This window comes from Nanorana parkeri, unplaced genomic scaffold (genome assembly GCF_000935625.1).
Source record: "Nanorana parkeri isolate BGI_ZX_2015 unplaced genomic scaffold, ASM93562v1 scaffold15, whole genome shotgun sequence".
Lineage (NCBI taxonomy): Eukaryota > Metazoa > Chordata > Amphibia > Anura > Dicroglossidae > Nanorana > Nanorana parkeri.
The window spans coordinates 188,588-195,410 of record NW_017306283.1 but is presented as its reverse complement, the minus strand read 5'-3'; positions in this window follow the sequence as shown (position 1 = coordinate 195,410).

The following is a 6,823-nucleotide window of genomic DNA, read 5'->3' as shown; positions in this document are numbered from 1 at the left end:
GGTATTCTGCGTCGCTGTATAATCATCATACATCAATGCAGAATACCAGCAGCTATGCGGGACTACAAGTCCCAGCAATACATTATAATAAAAGTCAGGTATGCAGAATACCAATACACACACAGTCCTCACACAGCAGAAGGTGCTGCCCGTCGGTGCCTGCAGCATATGCTGCTGGTGACAGCCTCTCCCATCCCTGCCGCACAGCTGCCCGTACATGCTGCTGCGGCTGTGCGGCAGGGAAGGAGCGGCACTCTCTATGGGGGGCCCCTCTTCTTCCTCGCCGGGCCCCCCAAGTGGCGGAACGCCAGGGCCGGGTCGCAATTGCGACCGCTGAGACCCTATTAGTTCCGCCAGTGCTGTCATGATCTGCGTTGTGCCGGAGCGGATCAACGCAGGTCATCACAAGGACACGTAGAAAATAATTGTTTTCAATGTGTCCCTTTCACACCACAATGTGGGTGTGGTGTGTGCTGCACTGCAATAAAATGCAAACATGCAACATTTTATTGCAGCAGACTGCATGCCACCCAAGATCATTGCACAATAGTACAGCTGTCACTGCACATGTGAGGACCTAAACTGAGTGTACAGGGGCTAATGTGAACGGGCCCTTAGCAATAAATACATAACCTAAAAGCAATGTACCCATAGGCGTGTGCAGCCTTTTGCATTAGGGTGTGCACACAAACGTGCAACCAATCAGCTTCTATCTCTCATTTTCAAATCTTAACTGAGCAAACTGAAGAGAGATGCTGATTGGTTGCCAAAGGAAACTGCTCCAGTGTTTGTCTGCTCCCGTTTTGATAAATTCCCCCCACAGTATATTACATACATACACAGACCTGAGGCATCCTGGATTATCATCTCTTCCTAATGTCCCTTACCTTTTCCAGCAGGGGGGGTAGCAATGAAGCAGGGAGCCTGGCAGGTGGTCATGTGAACACCTGCTCAGCTTCCCGATTGCATGGGAAGCCGCAGCGACGCTCCCTCGTAGCTTCCCAGGCACTGAGGACTGTGGCTGTTATGTGAGGAATGTAAGTGGCAAGTGCTGCTGCGTTCTGCATCGCTGAGTTGGTCACAGAGAGATCTCTCCACTGGCTCAGTGACTAAAAACATGCACCCGCTGTTGCGGTTTTGGTGTTGCACTCGGGGTGATTAGGGTGTGCCCAGACACACCTGGCACACCCTGTGTGCACACCTATAAATGTACCTGCATCTATATTTTGTTTCTAAATGCATTACTACAAAGAAATAGAAATATTTCTTAATGTGTAGGGCTCACAAAAGCAAAATATTGTAAAAATTGTGTGAATAACAGTCATAACCATTCAGATTCATGCAATCTGATATTTTGTGTTTTGGCGTGGACGGTAGTTCTTATTTAATAATCCTCACTAGTCATTTATGCACAAGTTAGAACAATTCTGCTCTGTAAACATTGTTTTGGAATGACCCTAAAAAAACATGTAGCTTCTAAAACAGAGGTGGGCAAACTCCGGCCCTTCAGCTGTTGTGGAACTACAAATACAAATCCCATGAGCATTGCAATATTCTCATAACTACAGAGGCGTGTTCAGTTGCTCAGCTGCTGCGAGTTCCGAGTTAGAAAATTGCTGCTGAACACTGTGCTGCAAGTAAGCGCTCAGCACTGCTAACTTAGCACTTGCAGCACAAGTGAATGTTGATGCAGAGCGGCGAATGTAATGGAGAAGATTAGGACAGAGCACCAGCAGCCATTTTAACTGTGGGAACGCTAGAGAAATGTGCCTGAACCCCGATGAAGGAAATCACAATTCAGTGTGGGAAACATTTTAATGTTTTGGTGGACAAGCACAGCAAATATTCGTTGGAAAATGGTTTTTAATAATCAAAAATATTATCCTCTGCCATTTTGTATAGCACTGTGCAGCTGAAGCGTTCAGCGAAGCTGCTGCAGCGAACTTAAGTTCTGCAGAACAGCTACTGAGCACTTGGCTCATGAACTAAACACACCTCAATGAATGATTGAGGTGTGACCACGCAGGATCCCTTCAGATTTCTGCCCTGATGAAGGGATCCTGCGTGGTCCCAAAACGTTGGATTATTCGATATGTGTGACGTTTAGTCCAAATAAATGGACTTTTTTTTTATTTCTGGTGCTGGTGATTTCTACAAGTTCCATGTGGCTTTGCAAGACTGACAGTTACAGGTATGACTCCCAGAGGCAGAGGCATGTTGGGACTGTTGTGCACAGCGCCATCTGTGATTATCACTGCGAGCACCACTGTTTCTACTCGGACCGGGAGCGCTGTGGGGAGTGCAGGGGACCTATCGTTTTCTGGACTAAACACACCTCAGTCATGACTCCCAGAGACAGATGCATGATGGGATTTGCCTACCCCTGTTCTAAAAGGGCCTTCAGTAACGTAGGATGGGGCACTTGTTTTACTAACTGCCTCATTGGTGATTAATTGATTTTAAAAAAACCTGTTGAAAAGCTTTATAACATTTTAGTCTGTCTCTATAAGCAGATGATGACTGTTCTGCCTACTCTACCAATTGCAAACCTAATGAATCATAAGCAGATAACAGCACAAGTCTCTGCTTTGATGTCACAAGCTTGTTGTCTCCAAATTATTATAAAATGTGAGGCAGAAAGCCATTAAGACGTGTATGCAGTGCAGTAGGATACTATACTATTGATGAAAGGTGTACATATCATCTATTTTATCCTAGGGGTCTGCGTTATATTGTGTAGCCATTTGTGCATGACTGGATTCTGTGTGGTGCTGAGAGAAGGAAGCATCTACAAAAGTCCCAGAGGCAAGCTGTCAGATGGATAACTGCAACCTGCACTTCACAAAGCCCAGGGTAAATATTGCATTGTTACATTATTCAAAGATAACAATGTCTGCTAGAAAAGTTAACCCTGAGTACAAACACAGAGTCACACTTTTTAATAAAAACAAGCCTATGAGGTGCGTGGCAGCTTTCACCGTTCATATTCTTTCATAGAACGCAGCTGTGCCATAGTCTATCAATAATATATGAAGAAAATGTTTTTTATGTTTAAGCCCTGCTGAACTGTTTTGCTCCCAGGGGTGAATAGCAAAGTATTATTTCCCTGAGGACTAGACACAGTGTTCTGTAAGGTGAATAAATATACAAACTGTGCTTTAGAAATCTTTCCACCTGTTAAACGTTGACAGATTTCAAGGGTTTTTCCATCTTTAGCTTATGAGGTGGCTCAATTAGCAATTATGACCGAAAGTGGTCTTGATATTTTTTTGTCACTGCAAGTCAGCTGTTTTCAGTTCCCTGCCAAAACAGGAGCGGGCAACACTGGCCCTCCTGCTGTAGTGGAACTACAAGTTCCATGTGGCTTTGCAAGACTGACAGTTACAGGTATGACTCCCAGAGGCAGAGGCATGTTGGGATTTGTAGCTGGAGGGCCAGAGTTTCCCACCAATTCCCTACAGAATCTATAAGGCTGCTGAGCACTCTGACTTGTTAAGTATTTTCTAGCTTCATACCACTCTGGCCTCGACAACCCATTTCTTTTATTTGCTTTTAGAAAACAAAGTTGTGCGATGAGCCATAAAAGACTAAGCACAGTTGCCAAAGCATTCCTTTAACTATTGACATATCTGCTAATCAAATTCCATTGTTAATTACCTTCCGCCAGTATGGTAACTACATTGAATCATCCACAGAGCATGTCTAATGTGTCAGTAATTAAACCAGAAGTAAATGAGTAAAAATATAAGACTGTGCCTTGTGGTACAATGAGTGCGGAATAGTTTAGTTCTTTTTTATAGAAGTACAGTAATACCTTGGTTTACGAGCATAATTAGTTCCGGAAGCATGCTTGTAATCCAAAGCGCTTGTATATCAAAGCTAATTTCCCCATAGGAAATAATGGAAATTCAGATGATTCGTTCCACAACCCAAAAATATTCATATAAAAATGATTACAATAATGTACTGTAATATAATACTGTACAAAATATAAAGAAAAATAAACCAATTACCGGTACCTTCGTGGCTGGTGTGAGGGGGACAAGAGAGAGGAGGATCATTGTGAAGGACGACTTTCACTATCATTAACGGAATCACTGCTATCTCTTGACTGAATGGAATCTTTTTCATTTCGTGAAACCTTAACAAGGAATCTATCCAATGTGACATTGCATTGTCGTTAAACAGACTCATCGCTCGCACTGCTACAGTGGAAAAAAAGATTATTCGGGTGGCGCTTTTCTACAAAATTTTGCTCTTATTGCAAGACATTTGCTTGTATATCAAGGCAACATTTTTCAGAAATGTTTGCTTGTCTTGCAAAACGCTCTCAAACCAAGTTACTTGTAAACCAAGGTATTACTGTAATCTGGTCATCTGACTTGAACCACAAGCCAAGTGTGGTGCAAATATGGTCAATTAGTGTGGAAGTGAGTAAGTTGGGTTTTTTAGTTCATCCAATTGGATCAGTCATCAGTTTACCTTACAGCGCAAGCCATTGTAAAGATTCAATTGGCTTTAGAGGAACACACTTGAGTGGTTTTCTTATTTTAGTGCCTTTTCTGTAGATTAATGTTCCCTGTTGAATTTATTTGCTGTTTAGTACAAGCTTTTAATGCTTACTTCTTAGTACTGTAATATTGACCTGTTGATTTTCTGTTAAATCCATAAGGCAGGTGGCCAACAAATTATTTTTTGATTATATTTTATATTTTGACAACTATAAATGTTTAAACAATTTTACAAAATTTGCATGGTTCATCAAACAAAGCAATGGTATGTTTTTTAGAATACATATCTTCTTTTAGTACACCGCAAAACAGTTATAGAGAATTCTACTGACCAGCTTGCTTGTTTGTGCTATATCCTAAAAAAAAAAACAATTTGTCAGTGGGATAGAAGCATTCTTTAGCAAGTTTAGTTATTTCCACTATTCAAAGGAACACAAAAGGGCGCAAAAAAACACTGGCTGGCTGAACAAGATATAGCGGAGAATCAAAGTGGTGGCACTTACATGTGAATCCTGGGATCAGGAGAAGGGCGGCCTGTGTGGAGGATCGGAACACTCGTGATGTGTGTCCGACTTTAGCTGGTGTGCTGCTTAGAGGAGTACATCCATAGAAGGGTGTGAGCGAGAAGAGGGGACTTCGTCCGTAGTGCTGCTAGTAAAATGCGGGCTATGGGCGGTGTAGAGGAGAACAAGGGGGAACCCGGCGGTGTCGGCAATAGACAGGGCTGTCAAAGCCGTGGCTGTGGGTGTCAGCACTAGGTCCCTGTCAGGTCTGCTTGGGACAGTGTACGAGAGTCTGTGTGCGGGGCAGCTGACAGATGCCGAGTGGTCGGATCAGTGATGGGATAGAGAGGGTTCAGGGAGAAAAAGAGCGACTAGAGCACAATTATTTCACCTTTCTAGAGAAGTTCTACCTACAAATTAGAGGCACAGCCATGGGGGCCAATTACGCCCCCAGCTATGCCAATCTCACCATGGGGTTCTGGGAAGACCAGTTTATATGGAGCAATAACCCCTTTGCATCCCACCTAATCTTTTATGGACGCTACATCGATGACATTGTCATTATCTGGGATGGCCCCATCGATTCCATACCACCATTCGTTTCTCATTGCAACCGGAACACACTAGGCCTAACATTCACACATGTGTCCAACTCTGAGAGACTAGTATTCTTAGTCCTAGAACTATCCTTTGATGGTAGCACCATCACCACCAGCAACCACACAAAACCCACTAGTGGCAATTCATACGTATACTTCCACAGTTGCCACCATCCCAGATGGCTAAAAAATATTCCCAAAAGCCAATTCTGCAGACTAAAGCGCAACTGCTCCAACATCACAGATTTCGCCCCCCAGCGCAAATTGCTTGCCAATAAATTCAGAGAAAAAGCCTATCCAGACACATTGGTACACGACGCGTACTCCGCGTACTCCACTCATTCACGGCCTCCTACACCCAAATCAGACAAATGCCCTGCACCTGTAGTGGAAACGGGATTCATTACCATATTTAACAGTAGCCACAACAAGATCCAACGCATCATTCGTAAGAACTGGCATATTTTAAAGCAGGATCCTAAATTAGGCCCGTTCATTGCGCCCAAACCTGCAGTTACCTTCAGAAAGGCCCACAATCTCAGAAACAAAATAGCACCAAGTAAATTATCAGTCGGCAAGTCTAGAGATACACAACACCAAACATTCGACAACAGAGTGGGCATCCATCAATGTAAAAAATCCCGCTGCCTCCTGTCCCATGCTCAGGGTTTTCTGGGATAAAGTGGCAGAGGTATGCAACACATTGACAGGGGTTGTTTTGGGATCCGACCCAGCTGAATATCTCCTACATCTGGCACCCATGCCCTTACGCCGCTATAGGAGGTCCCTCTTAGTGCACCTACTCAGTGCGGCAAAGGCGTGTATCTCCCTTTACTGGAAGCGCACGGCTGCACCACCAATCTCACTGTGGCTGGCGAGGGTTGGAGAGATCTACAGAATGGAGGATCTCCTGGCCTCAGCTAACCACAGAGTGATGCAGTTTAACCGCACCTGTTTCTACTGGATAGATTTCACTACTACCCAGGAATACGCTGACCTATTAGGGGAGATGTAATGAATGACACGAGGGGCGGCTGACTTATCTGGGGTGGAGATGTGGACATGCGGGGCCTCATTCGCCTGTAGTAAGCCTGCGGATAGGAGATGCGCAGGCAAATGACAGGAACCGCGGTGCTGCGCTCAAGATCCGATGGTGATTCATGGGACAACGTCTGTTTCCCCTTCTACTTTCTAGTCTCTCTTTCTTTTT